Here is a 24,013-nt window from a genome sequence, read left to right as displayed (position 1 = left end):
CATTCAGCAGGTGTTGTTTCAAAACTGTTTCTTTATTATATATTATATATATAATTGGATGTTCCTGTGACAAAATCTATGTGGGCAGCAGTATTCGCTGCCTTAAGGTCAGAATACAGGAACATGTAAGAGCGATAAAAAATAGAGATGACAAATACTCAATTGCCACACATATCTCTGAATCACACTCGGATAAGGCAGCAATTTTGTTTCATGCGATTGATCATATGAGGGCCCCAGAAAGGGGTGGAGATAGAGAGAAAATGCTTAGACAGGCGGAAGCGAGCTGGATTTGTCGCCTTAGAACTATTAGCATGGGTTTGAACATCAACAATGAAATGTATCATTTTCTTTAAAAGGCTAAAGTGAAATTGTACAATCTGCTGTAATATATTTCCATTTGGTATTAACTGTTAAATATAAAAAACCTTAGTAGCATTATACAGATCTCAGGCTACCATGGTAGGAGTAATCCTGAATAGACCTTGAATGCAGTTACCAATGGTCTCCATGTTGGGAGAATATAATATGTTACTAACTAATTTCAGTCGATACGTTTTTCATCAGTATCAGATTTAGCACTAATACCAGTCCCCTTGTTTGCAATGAGTAGTATTACTGTCCTACGATGACGCCCACTTACTCGATGTCTGACCCTGAATACAAACTAGGATATCGTTTGAAAAGGGCGTCTATGTTTACTTTTTTTTATTTATTTTTAATTTATTTTTACAAAATACTTTATACACTATATGTATGTAATATTAATATGTACCTCACACTAGTATCAGACATCACGTAGAAGTAAATTCTAGGATGATATATATCTGTGCAGTCTATCTTTTTAAATATGTCTGAACCACTACACTGTCCTAAGATGGCGCCCGTTAACGCTAAAAAACGTTCTGGTTGAATATTTAAGGCTCATATTGATTTGCATGTCTACTAATTTGGGACTTTAAGTAGACATGATATAGAAATAACTTTTCAGTTTTTCTTCTTGAATATATATGAATCATTATACTGTTCACAGATGGTGTTCGTTAACGTGAAAAAACGCTCTGGCCGAATAGTTAAGGTTCATATTGTATTACATGACTTCTAATTTGGGACTTTCAGTAGACATGATATATGAATAACTTTTAGTTTTATCTTACTTTGAAAACCGGTTTCACCACAATCTCGAGGTCCTATATACCGCTACAAGATGGCGGCACCATATTCAATCATTAGGACCCGTTTAGGATGGTGTTTATCTAAGTAAAATACTGTTATCAAACAATCGATGTTCGGGTATGAAGAAAGTATTATAACTATCTTTAAACACACTATTGAAATAAATCCCCAAATCTAAATACTATTTGGAAAATCAGTATTAGCATAACATAGATGCTATAAACACCGCTATAAGATGGTGGTCTCCACTTTTGACCTCTACAATGATGGCGGCGCCGTATATGATCACTAGGATCTGGTTAAAATGACGTTCAATCACTCAAAACGTTGATATTAAATATGTAAGGTCTACAATAGAATATTATATGACCATTATATTTAGACACGCAATTGAAATAAATCTCTGAGTTTAATATTATTCGGGAAGTGTAGTGGCAACATACTATTGATGTTAAATACACCGTTATAAGATGGCGACTTCGTATTTCAACAATTTCACCTCATTATAACTTTAACTCGCTACAGGTGAGCGTTTGTATAGTGTATTTAAAGCGATTCACCAGCTAAGCTCATTACTGCATGGACCGCTTGATGGAGGGAATCTGCTCCGATACATTGGTAAGCTCTCCTCTCATAGATGAACATTGGAATTCCTTAATACACTTTTAAGCCGTAATTCCTAATCAGAAAGGAGTAGCTGCATCATGTTTCATATCTTTGGAACGTTCATTATAAATCCTCTTTACAGGTAAAGTTGAATTTAACATTACTATTTTAGAAATGCTACTTTTAAAAAGTGGGCATTTCTATAAGCCTGGGCAGCAAATTTCCTTCCCCTCATGGAATTTGCTGAATTTGGGTAATATCGTGTTCTGCGAAGAATGAGGAATTGCCAAAAATTCTGTGATTTTGCAGAATTTTTTGCTTGTTCGCACTTTCAAAATGCATGTTTGCGATTAAATGGGATTTACAAAATATATAGAAATTCTCCCTTATACTTAATAATCTAAAGGTCCTGCACTAATAGGAGAATGTCCTAGATTACATTGAATGTGTCCCCCTAGTAGGACACTGTGCTGATATTGTTGCGTTTAAACTATATTAGTGGGAGATTTAGTTTAGCTACAAAGACTATGTCCCTCTGTTTAATCGGATTAATATTGTTACTAGCAAGACTACATCTTCTCTGCTTCCATTCTCTCTCTCCTTTTTTTTCTATAAATTGCAGCTATTATTATAAACTACATAAGGGTGAAAAACAAGTTGAAGAACTATGAACAATCAAGTAAAATAAAAAAGGTATGCACAGGTTTTTTCACCTTTTTGGAAGGAAGGATTAATGCAATATCATTCAATGGTCAGGACATTATATATACATATTCGTTTCCTCTCTTTCTCCTTCATATTAAGGTAACTTACTTAAAAATCCGATTAGCCGCACTCTGCTAGTCCTATCAGCGTGTTGCCCCAAAGAATTGTGGTCCATGAAGTAGCGTCGGCGGGTACGCCTATGCCAATAGTTTAAAATGAAAATGAGTGTCGCGTTAGCCATCCCTGGACACGTGTTTCGAGGTAGTTGCCTCTCGTCAGCAGGGAGTAGGTATGTGTGTGGGGTTGCTGCGTAGGCTGCCAAAAAATATTCTCAGGTAAATTACCACTCAAGGCGCGCAGGTGCGTAGCCATGGGCTCGTCAGCCCCACCGGCTCAAGGGAGCATGAATATAAACAAAAATCCGATTGGCCGCACTCTGCTAGTCCTATCAGCGTGTTGCCCCAAAGAATTGTGGTCCATGAAGTAGCGTTGGCGGGTACGCCTATGCCAAATGTTTAAAATGAAAATGAGTGTCGCGTTAGCCATCCCTGGACACGTGTTTCGAGGTAGTTGCCTCTCGTCAGCAGGGAGTAGGTATGTGTATGGGGTTGCTGCGTAGGCTGCCAAAAAATATTCTCAGGTAAAGTACCACTCAAGGTGCGCAGGTGCGTAGCCATGGGCTCGTCAGCCCCACCGGCTCAAGGGAGCCTGAATATAAACAAAAATCCAATTGGCCGCACTCTGCTAGTCCTATCAGCGTGTTGCCCCAAAGAATTGTGGTCCATGAAGTAGCGTCGGCGGGTACGCCTATGCCAAAAGTTTAAAATGAAAATGAGTGTCGCGTTAGCCATCCCTGGACACGTGTTTCGAGGTAGTTGCCTCTCATCAGCAGGGAGTAGGTATGTGTGTGGGGTTGCTGCGTAGGCTGTCAAAAAATATTCTCAGGTAAAGTACCACTCAAGGTGCGCAGACACCCCTTTACACTTACCTGCTCCCTGCTGACGAGAGGCAACCACCTCGAAACACGTGTCTAGGGATGGCTAATGCGACACATACTTTTCTATACACACCGTGGCATAGGCGTACTCGCCGTCGCCACTACATTTACCACAGTTCCTTGGGGCAACTTGCTGGTGTGTCGAGCAGTGTGCGGCCAATTGAACTTAAGGTAACTTACTTAGTCTGGCCAATTAGAGGAAGGTTTAATTACATTTTGCGGTGTTGGAGGGGAATAAGACGAAGCCCTTTTTATACTTCAGAACTTTGGTAAGAGCATATAGTATATCATGACTATTAAAATATAGCAAAAGAAAAGAAGGAAGACAATGAGATTTTCGGATGTTTAGAAAATTTACAAATTAATATTGTAGGTTTGATAAAAATAATAATATAAAAACAGAAACATCAAGTATATCAATAGCAGTTGTGTGAGGTATGAAATAGTAATTAGTATCATTAATAAGAAAATTCTTGTTACTTGATTAAAATAAGAAGAGAATAATTGTTGTGTTCAGAAGCCTTCACTCGATCCGTAAGAAAATGGTCTGATATATTCTTAGAAAGTGATTGATAGGATGAATTATAACTATAAAAAGTATGATAACGTTCGAATTGGCAGGTGTAGAATTCAAGGACAACCATGGATCTTTATAGCTATCTGATAGATGTGTGCACAAGGAGTTGCAGAATATTAATTGGTGTTTTTAGCACTTTTTGTATAGGAAAAATGTATATATAGATTAGTAGGATTGTAAAATGTTTTAATTGTATATATTTGGATATATTTTTGTAAACATGTTTGTAAGATATTTTTGTATCTGTCTATTGTAGCCCTGAAGAAGTCCTCCGGGACGAAACACGTCGGCTACGCTGTTTTTGTCTTTTATATAAGTAAAGAGAAGAAGAACCCAATAAAGAAACAATTTTGAAACAACACCTGCTGAATGGACAGACATATTTTATGATCATAAAATAACTTTGTGGAGTGCTGGATAACAGTGATTTGTAGATTTTTGCTCTCTGACAAATAATGCTCTTTCTGGATTGCCCCCACTCATGTTGATGTTAGGTTTTTCAATTACAGTCCAAGTAAAATTCTCAGCCGAGTGATTTTTCTCTATGAAGTGGGTCGTCAGTTGGCTTAGATTCCGTTGACATCTAAATGTGGATCTATGCTCCATGATTCTCGTTTTCACCTTTCTGGTAGTCACACTATACCTCCTGTGTGCTGTAACATTATTACTGAAAAGTGAAGCACTAGACATGTTACTGAAGTGTATTCCTTGTAGAAATTAGATGTTCATATGAGTGTGTCCTCTAATGTTCTTGCTATAACTTGTAGTTCTTATTCACTTCTACGTTTGTGTATTTCTAGTTACACTGCATTTACCTAAAGTGCATTTCTCATGTAACTATGTATTCATTAATTAATGTCTTGCATTTGTTCTGTAATTTTCGTGCACATATAAAACATGCATTTGAAGCGCACATCAACACGTTCTATTAAGTTAGCTTGACTTAAGGCCATAAGCATTTAGTCCTAAATGTTTAACCTTCAATGTAAAATGTTTGCTTGGGTTGAAAGGTTCTTTTGCAGGTGTGTTTTCATGATCTCATAGTTAGTAAAAGCGTACTCGGTATATGAGATAGTGAGGCTCGGAAAGAGAACTCTTGGCAAGAATGAGAGGCGCTAACAAACTAAAAGAACACTCTAAGGGCCAGATGCACGACCATGTCATTTTGCGAGTTGCAAATTGCGCTCAATTGCAATGGCATGTACAACAGTGTCAGAGACACTGTCAGAGATTCTCAATTGGGTCACAAATTGCATGCCTCATCAATATTCATGAGGCACTCGCAATTTGCGACCCCATTGAGAATGGCTGGCCCTCCCAGGTATGGTGGCCTGCTGGGCACAGCAGACCTCCATGTCTGGGACTGCTTTAATATAAAGCAGTTTTTTAAAATGTGCCCGTTTTCCTTAATGGCCCAGTAGGTTTTTGAATGCGCAAACGGGTCGCAAACCAGTTTGCGCATGGAAAAACGGGTCGTACATCTGGCCCCAATTGCATGTCACATAAGGAGGTGGGAGACACTTCTGCTCATCCTGATGTCCAAACAATGGGAAGAAAGAATTGCATAATGGTGTCAGTTTCCACACTTCGAAGGTGGAAGGTTACTGGATTCGGTGAAGTCGAAAGGTTCTGTGGATTGAATAGTGCTCACACTATAAGCCACAAGATTAGATTCCTTTTAGACTCTGAGGTGTACAGACCTCTCTGCTACATTCTCAATGTGAGGCTTTATGCTATGCAATTTCCTGTTTTGAGAGTTTCGATTGAAGTCTGCTTTTCTGACACCTTTCTGTTTTCCCTGAAGTTATTAGGGTTTCCCCAACTATTTTTACATTAGTTTAGGACTAGATTAGGTGAATTTAGATTTTTTTAATGTATAGACAGGAGAATCAATTCTTTTACAGAGATCATCAGATTCGGTTCCTCCTTTTCTGTATAGCTCTAACTGAAATTATTTTATACCTTATGCTACTAAGATATAACTTTGTTCAATGATTTGGACTGGCAGTGATAATCCTGTATTTTTACAATATATTCTTGAGATTTACATACATTAGTTTGGGTTTTAATTTGTAATAAAAATTACTTAACTCTATCTACTGATTCTTGGAGCTCTATGTATCGTGCCTTTTTTCAGTCGCAAATGGTACAATCGGGCCATTTGTGACTGCAAAAATACATTTTGGTATGTATGAACTCCAATTTGCAATCCGGTAACATGCTACTGAATCGCAATTTGGAATTGCGAATACATTCTGATTCAGAATTTGAAATGGATGTGTTTAAGGCTTCCCTTCCTAATACCAAATTTGAGCGGTTGGTAGGAATGTTTTGTGACTGAAATGAGGTCGTAATACATTTGCCACCTACTTCAAGTAGATGGTGACCCATTCACAAATGGGAAGGGGTCCCCAAGGACCCCTTCCTTTTTGTGAATGGCAGTGAAATTTTTTTTTTAGAGCAGCCAATGGTCCCAAGGACCACTGCCTACTCTTAAAAAATGAAAAGAAACCTTTTCATTTTTCTTTTTTTAAATGCTTCCCGTTTTCTGCTTAATTTAAAAGCAGTTAAAGACATGGTGGTCTGCTGACCCCTGTAGGCAACCATCCCCATAAATTAATGAGGTAGGTCGATTTACGACCCATTAGGAGACACTAAATGAAACTCATGGAGTTTCATACATTCAAATAGTGATGATCTAATTGTGATTTGCAAAGAATTGCTAATAGGTAATCGCTATGTCTAATAATGATACATATGGCATTTAGTCCTGACTGTGTGGCACAATGGGCTACACTGTCATTTGAATTTTGTTAGACCTGATAGCTTTTGGCCTGCCTCCTTCCATTTATCTGACCCCTTTTTTGCTGGCTTTAGGACGCTTCACATTTTACCACTGCTAACCAGTTCTAAAGTGCACATGCTCTCACCTTTAAACATGGGGAGAGGAGTTGGCCTAACAGCAAGGGCGGTCGACCTCGGAGCTGGGGAACCAGGTTCGAGTCTCGGCAGGAGCACACAACATCCTGTGATTCAGGGCAAATCACGTAATCTCCCTGTGCCTTTCAAACATGAATGTGTCCTCATGTAATGCAACTGGGGCTGGTGTAAAGCTCTCTGATACCTGATACCTTCGGGTCAAGGTCACGCTAAACTGCGTAAAAAGAAAATTGTAACATTGGTTCATGAATAGTTTACCTATTATATATATCTGTAAGTCGCTTGTACAGTGCACTACATGTGCACAGGGCTTGTAAAATAAATGCTACTAGTGAGCCGGCATCACTGATTGTGCCACAAACACAAATGGCCTTTCAAACATGTCACAGGCCTGACAATGCAGGGCCTGTGTGTGCAGTTTACTGCCACTTCGACATTTAAAACTACTTGCCAAACATTAAACTCCATTTTTATTACACTTAAGTTATCCCTACAGCAGGCCCTAGGGAGCCCTAAAGGCAAGGTGCTGTATAAGTAAAAGTTAGCCCATGTACTTTTATGTTTTGCATGTCCTGGTAGTATTGACAAAAAAGTTAACTCGTTATTGGCTGCTGTAAGGCCTACTCCTCTCATAGATGAACATTGGAATTCCTTAATACACTTTTAAGCCGTAATTCCTAATCAGAAAGGAGTAGCTGCATCATGTTTCATATCTTTGGAATGTTCATTATAAATCCTCTTTACAGGTAAAGTTGAATTTAACATTACTATTTTAGAAATGCTACTTTTAAAAAGTGGGCATTTCTATAAGCCTGGGCAGCAAATTTCCTTCCGCTCATGGAATTTGCGGAATTTGGGTAATATCGTGTTCTGCGAAGAATGAGGAATTGCCAAAAATTCTGTGATTTTGCGGAATTTTTTGCTTGTTCGCACTTTCAAAATGCATGTTTGCGAGATTTTTCCCCCAAACACGCAAACAGCGTTCGCGAACAGGAAAAAAGCTTCGCGAACAGGCAGAACAAGTAATTCCGTGTGTTCGCGAAACTCTGTGCGCTTGTGGAGATTTTTTACCATTTCACAGAGCTTTGCGAAGCGCGACTATGCAAATTCCACCCACCCCTAATTTCTATGCTCTCTGTGCCTTGCAGCATGTCCCCTATACGCCTCTGGGGTGGGTGGCAGTTATACTATGTGCATTTCCTCTAAACAGTCACAAACACAGGAAAACTAGGTATGTCAGAGTCATACATCTGCATACTGATGACTTCCAGAGCAGGAAGGAAGGGCTGATTACCCCCTACTGATAGTCTGGAGCCAGGGCTGAGAAGAAAGGCCTTGTGTACACTTGAAAGATCCTACTTTGAAGTCTGCTCCACTTCAAAGGCACATTTGGGTATAAGTAATGGGCCTCTGGCCCCACCAAATCACCAAATCAGAAACCTTTGGGTATCCAAATGAAACTCTGTCAGAAGAACTGCTGTGCTGCTTAAATGATGCTTTGCTCGACTGCTGACCTGGAAGACTTACTTTTCTCATGTTGCGCTGCTGTCTTCTGCTCTCTGACTCTGCTGAAGGAGAGTTGGACTCTGCCTTCCCCTCCAAGTGTGCTCCAAGCGCTTGTTGGCTTGCCTCGTGTTGCTTGGGACTCAGGGATATCAAAGTCTCTGCCCATGGTCCTGTGGCTGGTTAACCGAAGTTGACACAGATACTTGCATCTTGGAAATCGACTCATCTCCTGTCTGCCTGTAGCAGAAACAGGGCGTTGATCCGGTTGAGGAAGTAGAATTGGTGCATTGCTCTCAGAACCAACGCCTCCGTCTTAAGAGCCCCGACACTTCGGAACCTTGCATTGCCACCGCTGCAGTTTGGAGAGATTGACATATCTCTTCAGCTGTGCAGAGAAACCAGGTGCATGGAACTTCAAAACCAGTGAATCAGGGTTCTTCTGTGGAACAAATGGCTTGCCATGACTGCAGGAATTACATCGACTCATCACTCAACTTTGAACCACATTTCGCTGTTGCAATCATGATGAGGTACTTTGTTCACCGGGGCCTGTGTGGGTCCTGTAAACAGCCTGCACTCCATTGCGGACAGCCTGAACCTTTTACTTTGCCCCAGTCCAGCATGGCCTCAAGTAACCCCTAAAGCGCTAGAACTCTTTTATTCTTTAAAAATTCATATCTCAACTTCTGCATATTGGAATTTTGTCATTTTTGTCTTGTTTTATTTATACAATTCTACTTTATTTTTCTTAACTGTTGTTGAGTCTTTTTGTGCTGTTTTCACAGTTTTACTGTTTCAGTGTTGCACAAATATTTTTCACATTGCCTCTTAATTTAAGCCTGACTGCTGTATGCGAATCTACCAGAGGGTAAGTACAGGAGAATTCAGGTTATGTAGTGGCTTATCCTGACTGGGATTGTGATTCCTGCTTGAACAGGGTGCATACTTTACCAAACAGAAACCCCATTTCTAACAAATTAATTGTTGTTAACTCCCCTTTACCTCTCCGGCAATTAAAAAGATTCATTGCAGGATAAGTGGTAACATTGGCCCTTTGTTCCAGCAGATGGAAGCAGAATGAGGATAGTTATTTACTGAAGTAAAGGGAGTTATAATATCATATTCTAGATTAGTTCATTCCCAGTCAAAACCCCTAGAGTCCATGTTTTAGGTTTGAAGATCCGCAGGGCTCCAGCAGTACAGGAGAGAGTTGCAGCAGCGAAGGAGTGAGTGTTAAGAGAGTCATGTGTTGTCCATAAAGTTGACAAAGCCGTCTATCAGGCACCGCAGGCCATTAGCCTTGTGTGCTATGAGCACTGTATCATTATCATATAATAGGGCTGGGACCAACCCTTTTACTATCCTTGGCACATCCTTGCACTGAGCTATTAAGAATTTGTCTAGCTGGTTAATATATAGAATAAAAGCAATGGAGCTAAAATACAGCACTGGTGGACTCCTCTACCCAGCAGAAAATGCGTGGTGGATTCACCCTAGTCCCCAAATCTAACCGAGGCATCCAGACCAGTGTGCAAATCAGGCAAAATGGCTACACGGACTCAATCTACCCACATGGCCATCAGTACAGACCATAACCTTATTCTGTCAATAGAGTCAAAGGCTGTGCTGAGGTCCATGAAGGCAAGATGGATTCATTCTTTTCTTACTAATAAATATTAGGTAACAAATCTGGATTTCCTAGCACCGTTCAACCAATGTCCTCGTACCGATGTGATCACAGTCAGCTGGGGTCAAAGTACAAGAAACAAAAGATGAGGCTTCGCAGCATAACTGATCAGAGGACAGGATTGTCCCCCATTAAATATTCATGGGCTGGGCACAGCAACGAGACGGCCAGCTGTATCTGTGAATGTGCTTGTGAACATTGCAGATGACATTATAATTGATTACTGCAAAGGACAGGCTGACATGGAGCATTCTGTGTCTCACCAGGTTGAAGCAGCCACAGCCCTGCCTCATCATGTGCAGTGCCATGACCTGCGTCACAGTGACTGGGTCCTGATGAAAAAGCACATCAAAAGAGTTGTTTAGAGCCTCAGTGGAGTGGCCTGTACCAGGTGATCGGGGTCATTATGACTGTGGTGAAATGTAGAGATCTCCCCAACTGGGTGCATGCTGCTCGCACGTGCAAAGTTCTGTGTCCCCTTGATGTAACAGCACCCCTCCCTGAATTGTCAGTGGTGGTTGAGAGACAGCAAGAGTAAGTAAGTTAAAGCTGTAGGGAACAGCAAGAGTCTGAAATAGCACTTTTTCAGCCTGAGGAGTGTCTTGATTAGGGGTGGGGGGAGCTCACGGAGTTTCACTCTGTGGAATTTTGCGTAATTACTGAAAAACTGTGCCAAATTCTGTGGAGTTTGGAAAGTGGGTGGAGTATTGCTCGTCCACCCCTAGTTATACCTGCCTAACTGTTTACAGGCATGGAGGGAACAGAATGTGCACATTCCTCATGACCACCCTTCCCTAGGACAGCACCAGTCTGACTTCTCAAGCCACAGCTTGATGAAAGCCTTTTGTACAGCTACTAATACGCCTGCTTCAGATATGAAGTTGGGGATGAGGAGTGGCTTCTTTGTTATCAGTCCGGTGTCCTTCAGTGAGCACACATTAGAGACTTAACTCTTTGGCTGCCATGGGCGTATCTAGAGAAAATAGAAAGAGGGAGTGCAGGACACACCATGTGCTTTTCTGCAGCATCCAAATCCACACACATCAACCACCACACAGCCTTTCAGAAGCAGCACTAGTACACAACCTCACAGCCCCTTGGATGCACGAGGACAGTGTCAGTATGCCACCAGTGCCATGCACAACAACTGCATGCTCAGAGCAGATCATAGGGGAGGGAGAGCAAATAGACAATCAAACACTGTGACAGGGAGATATGACAAAGTATGGTGCTGGGAACCAGGCTAAAAGAGGCAGCCTGTGCAAAACACTGCCACCGTGGTAAGCAGGAATGTGGGGGCACCTCCGTGGAACAAGGGGGCCTAACTTCCACTTGTTGGGGTCGCAAGTTCCCAACAAAGTTATAAAACAGCAGCTATGGCAGAATTCTACTGGGGCAGGATGGAGGTACTGTCACCAATGCACACAGTTTCAAATCTATCCCACCATTCCTCCTTTGACAGTATTGTGTCGTCTTGGTCAACTGAACCATTCCTCTGTGCATACTTTTTATCAGTATGGGAGGTTCTTAGTAATAGGTTGAATAGCTATGTTGAAAAACAGAACATTTAAGACATATAACCTTTGAACTGAATTTTAATCCTTTGTGAATTTTCCTCCATACTTTTTAAAGTGGGTGATTGGGTTTGGCACTGGCATGTTCATGGGGTAGCCCCACACCGCCTAAACTTTGGAAAATAAGAGACTTGCATGAAGAGGGGGGTGCATCTACTTGAGACCAGGGTGCCCTACAGTACACTGAAATGCATGTGCTACATACTAGCTGAAGGACATTATGTGCACTTTAGCTGGAAAGAACGTTGTTGATCCAGCTTCAAACTTTCTGTATGTGGGTGGAGGGTCCTCACCGAGATAGCTGCTATTTTTGTCTCAATAGCACAGGCACTGAGTCTCTTACGATGGATGGCCTCTGGTTACAAGTGCAGGACAGCCTACGTTTACTGTCGCAGTCTAGCGCAGACCACCAGCCTGAAAAAGGAACCAAGTGACACAGCTCAGATGCTCAAACTTACTACCTTACAGATGTATGCAAATCTCCCATGCTATTGTCTTTCTGACCTGCCGTGGAACACTTACCTTCCTTCCCATCTTCATCCTCCAAGTCCTGTACTCGCTTTACTCATATCCTGGTCCCCAGTTCCTACTCAGTGGTTCTGTAGATCCATGTTAGAAACACCGCACATCTGCGTTACAACTTACAAGTCTCACACTCAATTCACAGATTGGTGGATAGAATATAAGAATGAGGCTTGACACACAAAACGTTGACAAAGCTGATTGGTTGGATTATTCGAAAACTGCCAAGCATTGAAAACTATGGAAAATGCAGTGCTCACAAAGCTCAACCAATACTGTATCCATGACGAGTGAGTGAGCACTGGTGAACTCTAACACACGGTGGTCTGCTGAGTTTTTGCCAAGCTCTGTGGTCCAACCAGAACGCGGAGTGGCAAACACTCTGTGAACTACACTGGCGAAGTGAAGTTTAACCCCCAGGGCTAGTCTTAACGAGTCAACAAATGGGGTTGAGAAAAGCGAGTCTTGTCCTGTGGTGTCTCTTGAACCACATTCAGACCCTGATGAATGGACTAGTGCTGTAGCAACACATGTAGGAGCTGAAGAATTTTGGCCAAGAAGACAAGAGAGAGGGTGACTAAGTTTGCCTGAGGCTGAACTAAGCTTTGAAATCCTTTTCCCATTAAACAGACTTATACATTTTATCCTGGATTGAGTAGCCCAAAGAGCGAGTTACAATTGAAACATTCTTTAGACCCACTAGGGAATTAGGCACTACTTATACTCACAGACACAATTTGACTTGCATTCTGACAGATGTTGAAAAGAATTGTATTAATTTGGTAGATGACAGGAAGAGAAAGATGGAGTCCAGATAAGAATCTGACAAGGAGATTCAAGCGGAGCATAAGTGGGCTGAAGAGGAAATTGAACATTTAGTGGCAGGAAATGAAGCAGCATTAACTTTAGACTGGAAACTTAAAGGGAAAGTGGGTGGGCTTATGGGTGGATCTGACTATGACATTCAATTTGTAGGTAAAAGTGAGTGTAATCACACTTTTCAAGTTAGGGGAAACTGGGAAATCTTTTTAGCAGGTAATGATCCTGTTATCCCTGGAATCTATTTTATTTGTGGAGAAAATGCATATTTTAAATTGCCCTAGAAATGGTACGGTGTATGTCATTTAGGAATGGTCTTCCCAAACATTTTGATGATCTTGTTTGGGTGCAAAAGTCTAAGCCCAAGCATGGAGCTAGTGCTGAAGAGATTTTGGGAGATATTTTTGTTGCGATGATTCCATCTATAGGTGTGATTTTGAATGACATCAAGATTAGGAAATTTCCCACAATCTTTTATAAATTGGCCACTGGTACAGCAGGAACTTTATTAGTAGTAGATACTGAAATGGTACCATGCGATCTATTATTTTACAGAATATTCTTGCGTTAGACATCCTTCTCTCAAAGGAGGGAGGACTCTGTCTGATATTGAAGGTCCAGCAATGCTGTACCTACACTCCTGACAAGAGTAGGGAATCACAAAAATATATTAAGAATATTTCAGGTCTGATGGGGGAGTTAAAAGGGTTGGACGTAACAGGTGCTTGGGAAGCTCTTGGGGATTTTTATTCTTCATTAGACAAATACTTTGGAAATCAGGGAAGTGGAATTTTGGGTGCCATCTTGAAATCTCTTGAGATAATTGACCTTTGTGTAATATTCTTAGTGGTGATTTTTAAGTGCAAAGAGCAAAATAGGGCATGAAGAGAAAGAGTGGATTTAGAGCTAGAGGAGAATCAGTGTAAATAGTAGGAGGAGATTAAACATCTAGAGGAGTTTAGGCAAAAGAGGATGAAAACCACAAGGTTTAAACTGGTCCAACTGATAAGAGTATTTCTTGATTGTGATGGCTAAATTCACCATCCGAGGGAGGGACTGGAGAAGCATAATTTAAGCTCCACCCCTACATGTCACAGAAGCACAATATTTACATGCATAAGCACAATATACCTATCATGTGCTTTAACTTTTTTAATGTAAATTGAAGCACTAAACATATGACTTCATTGTATTCATTGTAGAAATTAGACATTCATATGAGTGTGTACTCTAATGTTCTTGCTATAACTTTAATGATTATAGTTTTTATTCACTTCTACAACTGTGTATTTCGAGTTATACTGCATTTACCTTAAGTACATTTCTCATGTAATCATGTATTCATATTCTAACGTCTTGCACTTATTCTGTAATTGTAGGTACACATATAACCATATATTTAAAATGCACATTGAGATGTTCTATTAGGTTAGCTTGACTAAATTCCTTAAGCATTTAGTCCCAAATGATCAACCTTCAACATAAAGGTGCCGATTCCGATCCTGTAAAACCCGGGTACAAATGGTCGTACGGAGCGTTTTCTCCGTACGACTCGTACCTGGGAATTCCACCGTACAAACCAGCAAGTACGATTCGTACAGAAATACCATTTCCGTACGAATCGTACAAAACACCGTACGGCTAAAAAATACAAACAATTCCGATCCTGGACAGCGCGTACGCGACGTCTGCATGGAGACAGCGTTTTAAGGACCAGCAAGTACGATTTGTACCCACAGCATTCCGCACGGCTATATTATTACGGGAGCCAAAAAGTGCCGGAAAAGCTAAGTACGCCGCGATGCACGACGAAAAGGGGGCCCGCTACACGATGTACACGCCATCACCCACATTGTACGTGTCAACATGTACGGTGCGTACCCCAACATTGCATATGTACGGACCGTACCCCCCACCCCCATATGTACTGACCGTACCCCCCACCCGCGTATGTATGCACCGTACCCCAGGCGTACCCCCACCCACGTATGTACGCACCATACCCCAGGCGTACCCCCACCCGCGTATGTGCGTACCGAATCCCAGGCGTACCCCCCACCCATGTATGTACGCACCGTACCCCAGGCATACCCCAATCTTTACGTATGTACGGACCGTACATACGCAATGATTGGGGTACGCCTGGGGTACGGTGCATACATATGCGGGTGGGGGTACGCCTGGGGTATGGTGTGTACATACGTGGGTGGGGGGTACAGTCCATACATAGGGGGGGTGGGGGTTATGGTGCGGACATACTGGGGGTGTGGGGGATACGGTGAGGACATACGGGGGTGGGGGGTACGGTGCGGATATACGGGGGTGGGGTATACGGTGCGGACGTACGCGGGAGGGGTGGGAGGCTGGGGGGGCCGTACGACTCGTACCCCGGGCACAAGCATACTCGGGGTAGGGCTCGTACAAAGTTCGCTCCGGACGGAGCCTTTTCCATGCGCTTGGGTTTTCGGACGCGCGGTACGGATCGTACTTGCGCGCTCGGACTTCAGTTTTCTGATTTGTATGTAAAACTGTCCGGAGACGTCTCGTAGACTTTTCCCGAGGTGATTCGTATGTATTTTTCACATACGAATCGTACTTCGCCGTTTGTACGGGACTTGTACGATTCGTACGTAAAAAAATAAGGATACGAGTCGTACGGGAAAAAAAAATCCAGGATCGGAATCGACCCCATAATGTTTGCTTGGATTACAATGTTCCTTCTTTAACAGCTGCGTTTTCATGATCTCATAGTTAGTGAAAGGCATATTGTGCATTTGAGACCGTGAGGCTCAGGAGGAAAACTCTTGGCAAGAATGAGAGGTCCTAACAAACTAAAAGAAGACTCCTATTCATGTCGCATCAGGAGTGGGGAGACACTCAAGGTCATCCTGATGTTCAAATGATGGGATGGGAGAATCAAGTAATGGTGCCAATTTCCACTGCTCAAAGGTGGAAAGTTACTGGAGTCGGTGATATGGAATTCTCGAATGTTCTGTGGATTAATTAGGTCTCACACTGCAATTCAAGACATTATATTCCTTTTAGACTCTGTGGGGTACAGACGATCTCTCTGCTACATTCTCATTGTATGGCTTTATTCTATGCAATTTCCTGATTTGGAGAATTTCTACCGAGGTCCCGCTATTCTGACATCTTCTTGCTTTCCCTGAATTAATATGTATAGACAGGAGTATTGAAACTTTTACATGAATCATCATATTCTGTTTCTCATTTTCTATATTGCTGTAACTGAATTTCTTGTTTGCCATACCTGACCAAGAGTTAACTTTGTTCCACAATTTGGACTGCCAGTGGTAATTCTGTGTTTTAAAAATATTTTCTTGGGATTTATATTAATTACTTTAGCCCTTAGTGTGTAATAAAACATACATAACACTCTCTACTGATTCTTGGTCCTCACCATGAGGCCAAATGGGCTACACTGTAATTTGAATTGTTTAAATGATGTTAACTTCCCTGTACCAAAGATTCATTGCAGGATAAATAGTAAGATAGGCCCAGTGCTCCAGAATCTTCTAAACAAACACAGCTTAATAAAGTGGGCAAAGTCTATATTATGGATAGAATTAAATACACTAGATGCAATAGATCCAACAATTTGGGGAAAAAACACAGGTCTCCGGTTGACAAAAAGTTGAGCTGTAGCCTTCTCCTGCGAAAACATGCTATGCGCATCTCAAAACGACTCAAAGGAGAGTGAGTGATGAGTTGTGCGACTTTTAAACTATGTGTTTTTGCCGACATTACACATCAAAATATCACATGAGGTTCAACTTGCATGTTGTTTTTCGGTGGTTTCCTTTTGATACTAGAATTCTATGAAAAGCAGGATATGCTACTTTAACAGAGCTGGCTTTCAGTAGAATCAGTGAGTTGATGCGATGATCCCTGCATGTTGTGAGGCCTTTGTGTAAATTATTAGGGGTTTCGGACAATGCTCCAAAAAGGCATTTGGCTCTGACCCCACTTCAGATTTCAATGCAAAATTATTTTTGCAAACAAAAGTTAATTGTCTCTGACTTCAGTATGTCTTGCAGTTCAAAGAACCAGTAACGTATGCAGAAGTGCATATGCTATACAATAGTGAATCTGGGCCAGATCTTGACTTTTCTACACACAATTACCTTCTTTATATATTCATAGTTCTGATTAAGGTTCAGCAAGAGGTGACTTGCTAATCACGCAACACTGCTGCTCCTTGACAAAAAAATTACACCTAATGTCATGCTTATCTATTTTTCAATATCATGTCTTTACTGGCCTTTCAATAAATGCAAACCTTAACCATTGCCACAATTACTTCATGGCAATCTTCATTACTCCGATGCTTGGTCTTCAACATCATAGTCCCGGCACCAGTTCCCCAGTCTATGGGAGGAACACTACCACTATATCATGTATTAACATTATATGAAGTAAATGTGAGACCTTCTTTTAGTTTTCCTTTTTGGTTCCAGAAGTAAATTATCTGCTCTAAGGAGGGTAACCAGAGTATATTGCAACAACATTTGTAACTTCAAATTATTGACAAACTAGTTGTTATTTAAACACAACCTTAGAGTACAGTTAATCAGTTTACTCAGAGCTCACCATTTAGAAAGGTTTTTGTTTAGTGGTTTGAATGCTGCCTAGGCTCCTGTTGATTCAACTACTTGGCTAAGTAAATGCTTGTGTGTGTGCGTGTCCTAATAAAACAATGTTCAGTTTTATGCTTTTACATTTAGTTTAAAGATCACATTTTATTTTATTAGTATTTACTGTAATAACCCAGCCAAAATTGATTTTTTTTTTAATTTCCATTACTGCAGAAATTCAGTTCAGTTCAGTTCAATTAACTTTATTCGATTCAAAAGAATCATAAAAGTTTACAAGAAATTCATACGTTCATTTTAAAATACAAAGTGTTTTAAAATACAAAAGGTTTTAGCAGACAATACACAAAAGTTAGCACCAAGATAGATAAAAAACAATAAAACTATTCATAATTCATATCGTTTCCTAATTAAAAGAGCAATTCTAATAAAACTGAGCACAGAGCTACAAATAGTGGTAGTTGATAATAACCTCAAATGTTCGAAACCTTCTTTGTAAGTACAGGGACGAATATCCTGTAAAATTGGTTTAATGAAATGGGCTCTTGGGTCTTTATAAAGTGAACAAAAAAGCATAAAATGCATTGTGCTCTGTTGGGCTGCGTTATTACATGGGCAGGGAGGAAGTCTCTCACACCACCCCCCCTGTTTCGGAAAAGCCACAAGAAAGTGCAGTACATTTAAACGAAATCTCGTCATTAAAAAACGCCAATGAGCACGAGTGGTAAAAGAATTGTTGTTGTTTCAATGCTACATATTCCACTGTATTACTATCCTGTCTAGACAAACTTAAAACAGTATGATATGCATTCTTAATGACCATCTTCATATTAGGTTGGATAGACTCCGGGTTTTCATAAAAATTATCAAGGCCAATCTTATGAAAAGTTTCCTTGACATAGCGTTACTATGGAACTGCCATTGCATTGTCAAGGTTCATGCAGTCTCTTAAAATGCCTCTTGAAAATAACAGATCTTCTGAGGTTCAAATTTCCCCCATAAAAGCAATGGTGAAATATGGATTCTGTCACTCACATATTCTTAACCCACCTCAGAATGGCAGAATAATGTTTGAGAACTGCTGGGGATAGATAGGAGGTGTTTTATAAATTTATTCTCCAATATTTGAATCGGGGCACTTTTATGGTATCCCCATACCCCTGCCCCATAGGTGGCTACTGACAGGCATTTGGATTTGTACAGTGTTATCATTTCAGCTATCGGCTTATGGCCAAGTTTACTGGCAAATCGAAAAAGCCCCTCTATGTTTCTACTAGTTTGTTGCAATCTAGATGTAATCAAGTGATCCCAGCTCAACTTTTTTAAAAAAAGATTCCCCAAATAAGTGAAATTTGATACTTTGTCAATGGCTGTGTCGTGGGCCATATAATTACGCGTTTTACTTTTTTTTGGGCCACACACCATGGTAAAAGATTTACTAAAATTGCCCTTCCGATCCAAACCTGACATGAACTCATTAAAAGCATTCAAACATTTTTGTAAGCTGTTTGCCGTTAAAGCCATCAGCACTGTGTCGTCCGCATAGGCCAATAAGGGTACCTGTTTGCCATCTATTTCTGGAAAGTCCAATCTTTGTTGTAATAAAAAATGTTCCAGACCATTTGTATATATTAACAATAGGAAGGGAGCCAATATACAGCCCTGGCGTACGCCCTCAGTTGAGGCAATTGGCTTGGTCTTTTCGCCACCTGGGCCATACCGGATGGCTACAGATGTAGCTGCATGCAATCTACGCAGCAGGGCGACAAGCGGTTCCTCAAATCCCATAGTGTCCATTAATGCCCACAGCTTTGATCGACACACTGTGTCGAAGGCACAAGACAAGTCCATGAAGGCCAGATGGATCGAAACACCCCTGGCCTTCATGTTCTTGCCCATAATCATAGACAGGTTGAGGCACTGCTCAATTGTTCCCCTTCCCTTCCTGAAGCCATATTGGGTGTTCACAATAATACTCGAAGTATTGGCCCATGACTCCAAATGTGCAAGGATTACCGTCCCCAGCAGCTTACAAGACGCATCTATTAGGGAAATGGGCCTATAGCATTTAGGGTCATTTCTGTTTCCCTTTTTAAAAACATATTCTTGGCCACACCCTCACAAATGGTTTCAAAACTCTGTATTATTGCATATGGCTGTGATGTTTCATTTAAACATGTCATCACTTGTGTTAAATTAGTTTTGATAATTGACTCCTCAAAGACCTTAGGATTAATCTTTTCCCATTTTAGCCTTATCCCCTGGTTATGGTTGTATTTCATTAGACAATCAAAATTCTTGCCCTTTCGCGCCACAGTGTGTAAGGATACAGTAAGAGGGTTATGGTCACTGGCTGGGTTTGGTTCAACCACAAAATCATCAACGAGGTGTGTATATCTACTAGAGATCAACATAAAATCGATTGTACTTACACGACCCCCCCCCCCTGAAATGTTGGATATTGCGCAATTGAAGTACTAGCCAGGGTATGAATCATATGTAGGTCATTAACCACAATAATAGAATTTAACGCATCACCCTGTGTAGTGTGCTTAAAGTGTGTCAAGGGTTGATTATTGGTATCAACTAGCCCACAAGCCTTACTCCCACTATACTGACATAAGGTGCAGTTAAAATCTCATACCCACATAACACAAAAAGGGGAGACCTTCCCTGCCACCCTAACAATCTCCATATCAAGGGAATCAATAACATCAGAATTCTTTGTATCAAAGATATTGTAGTACCAGTTGACTAATAATAAAGGTACATTGATCAAATTAAAACACAAGGTCAGCTGGTACCATGGAGAGTCAATTACTTTTACTGTTCTTAATGACTCGTATTGTACCGAAATTTGAGTGGCTAGTCCTCCCTTTGCCCTCCCTGCTAATGATGGTTCAGCCTGCACATTTAGTGAGTTATATCCATCCAGAAAAAAGTAATTCCTACTCCATGTTTCTTGAACACAGATGATATCAAAGGTTTTAATATACTGAACCCATGCCTCATCCGATAACCTTCGTAAAATACCTGCCACATTTCAGGAGATTAAACGGAGGCTGCGCCTATCGGGTTGGCAATTTTGCGTGTATATGAGGTTGCCATCCCCACTAGTTTGTTCAGCTTGCATGGTCAGATCTAACCCAGTAGATCCTATTGTTCCCAAATCTTTGTTATGGGGCTGCTGTGGAAGGCTATAATTACATATAGTGTCCACAGAGGGTGTATGCACTTTAGCACTCCTACTTAGATTGGGAATGATCTCTAATACATTAGCGTTATTCTTTGACACACTTATCTTTGACTTTAGTCAGTCTATTTCCGCCAGGCAACTTAATGGCTCGAAACGGTTATTGTGATACCATGGTGGAAACTGTGGGTGCTGTTTTATACTTAATTGACTCTTTTCTCCCACTAAGTGCGGGGGCAGTCTGGATGGTCGATAGAAAAAACCCAAGGGTAGTATAGAAATCCTTAAATCATCTATAGGTTGATCATCCATCCTATCTAATATGGATCTTACCAGGCCTGGAGGCCTGAAGGTCAGTACAATGCAGTCCCCTGGCAGTGTCTTATTATTTAGCCCTATCCACCTGACCCTACGTGCCATCTTGAGTTCAGAGAACAGAACTTTGTTATTTATACCGGTCTTTATATCAACAAGATGCAGGGATTTATTCCTCAAAGATGGCCAGTCTTCCCGATCACCAGGCGACAGTGGAGGAACATTAGCTAGAACAACGATACAGGGTGTTGTTTGTGGAGGTAAGTCTAAGTGTGAATTTAAACCACTATTGTGTGGATAGCGTGGACAGGGAGGTCTAGGCTTTGGGAACTTACTTAACTGTTATTGCGCACCCTAGTCACCTGCTTAGTATTTAAGGAGTTTGTAGCCTGGCAGTCGCCTTGGAAAAGACCTCCTGTCTGTGATGGCGGATAAATAGTTTGTAAGCAGTTATTTTCAGCATTCCCCTGATGAGACCCCTCTCGCGTTATATTTTTACTAGAAGATTCCTGACTATGAGCGCTCCTGCTAATTATCCCTCCCACGTTCTTAGTTGGCCTAGTTCGGTGCTCTACAGGCAATGAGAAATAGCTGGGTGATTGGTTCTCTAAACATGATAGCCTGCTCTCAATAGCAGTCAATTTTTGAAGGATAGGATTTAGGTGAGCATTGATTACAGATTCCACTGCAGAAATTATCTTCTCTCTCCCACTTATAAAAATCATTAAAAAAAGCCTCATAAGTTTTTTAACTTAGGCGCTTATCTTATTTCTCTCTCTATAAGAAAGATATGTAGAAACTATGATTTAAAAAAAGCCTTTTTTTGTTTTGATCAAATGCATAAAAAACTGCCTAAAATTAGGTACACTAGTTTGGAATTAACAAGTAAGATACTTACCACTAATTAAAATTTACCTAGACATGTCTCAAACAAAGGCAACATTTAAAATATAAATTGTAATTAACAGCAAGGCTGGTTACGAGTGAAGCAAAGTAAAATTAACGTGTGGAACTCAGCGGCGCGGAGTTATGAGTGGTCAAGCTTTTTTAACACCTCTACTTTTCCTGGTTTGGGGACCAGATCCATTTTACCATGTGGTATTTCCACTGAAAAATCGCAGTAGACCAAGCCTCATTTCTTCTGTTTTTTACGGGGGGCATACAATTCTCCCTCTGCCAGAAAACACCTTCCCTTGTCTCCCAAACTCTCTTCAGCCCCTTCCCAATCCAGAGGTCCACACATACACTTACCAAAAGAAACAATAACAACAGTAATATCCCAATATACAGCACAAGTGAATGACACAGTATGGTACACAATTAGTGTACTTCCACCCTTGGGGTCCTACAAGACCCCATCTAGATTACCAAAATCAGCATACTGCAAAGAGTCATCAGGACACTTTAAAGTTTCTAGTAACACATCATACAAAGAATCCAATAGATAATTTTCAAAGAATATGTCTATTCTCTAATTAGGCCATTATATATCGAAATAACCAAAAACGCCATAGCGTTTAGAGATGGAAACCACACAAAGAATTTCAAAGCAACAATGCTTCATTGTGCAGACCCCCTCCCCTTCCCCCCCCCCCACTTTGCACTGACAGACGCGTTTCACCGACTGGCTTTTTCAATGACAGCTTTTTTTGTGCTCCATGGAGGCATTTAAACTATACATGCGCCACATGATTCATAACAATAGTCAAAGACGGACTTAGGCAACATTGTTAAAAAATACATGGCAGCCATCTTATAGTGACTTATTTACAAGTGCTGTCCCTATGTAACAAACTGAAATAAAGTGCGATAGTGCAAAATTTAAAAACAAGATAGCACCATTCATTCATTAAGTGCAATCATGGTAAGGGGGAAAAATATTTGCAAATTTCATATAGGAATATTTATACAATATATACATCCTATATACATGAACACACATATCTCAACATAAATCTTAGGCTGATACGAATGATTCCAGATCAATGTGGATAAATATCCAATTCATATGAGTTCGTATCACCAGTGTGTTACCCCCTAGTTTAGTTTTTTAAGCCCTGAATGGGCATTGGAACAGCTAGTGAGAGAAATTTCATATGGCTGTATATGACACGTTAATGATCTAACTATGACTTAATGAAGTTCTTTTTAATACCCATTATTCTAACGTGTCATTAAAGGTGAACCCATAGCTCCTCATCATTGTTCAACCCTACTGGGGCCTTCATTTGGAGATCAATTATATAGGTTGATTCCAAAATATGAAGCTTGCGCACCCTATCACCCCCTCTTTCAGATTTGTCCACTTGGTCAATACAGTGGAATTCCAAAGGATCACGGTTGCTCTGGTGGAATTGCTCAAAGTGACGAGCAACCGGATATGCGGGATCCTTGTTTGTAATAGCCCGCATGTGTTCAAGGATGCGTTTCTTTGTAGAGTGTATCGTGCTCCCAATATAACGTTTGGGGCACGGACAGGTTAGGCACTATACAGTGAAGTCAGAGTTGAAATTGAGAAGCAATTTGATCTTACGGATCGATCTAGGGTAGCCTGGTCTGCCTTGGTAAGTTGTCACTTTTTCACTAAATTTGCCGGCCTTGCATCGTTTGATGGAAAAGAAAACTGAGATACCTATTCGGTTCTTAAAAATATTTGCGTAGCTGGGGGCGAAGCACATGCCATGGCGGTCCCACGCAGCTGGCGGTACAGTTGTCCTGCAAATGTAAAAATATTATTCGTGAGGGAGAAGGTGATCATTTGCAAAAGCATTTCATTATGTTTC

This window comes from Triturus cristatus, chromosome 8 (genome assembly GCF_964204655.1).
Source record: "Triturus cristatus chromosome 8, aTriCri1.1, whole genome shotgun sequence".
NCBI lineage: Eukaryota > Metazoa > Chordata > Amphibia > Caudata > Salamandridae > Triturus > Triturus cristatus.
Note: the sequence above shows the minus strand (reverse complement) of the source record.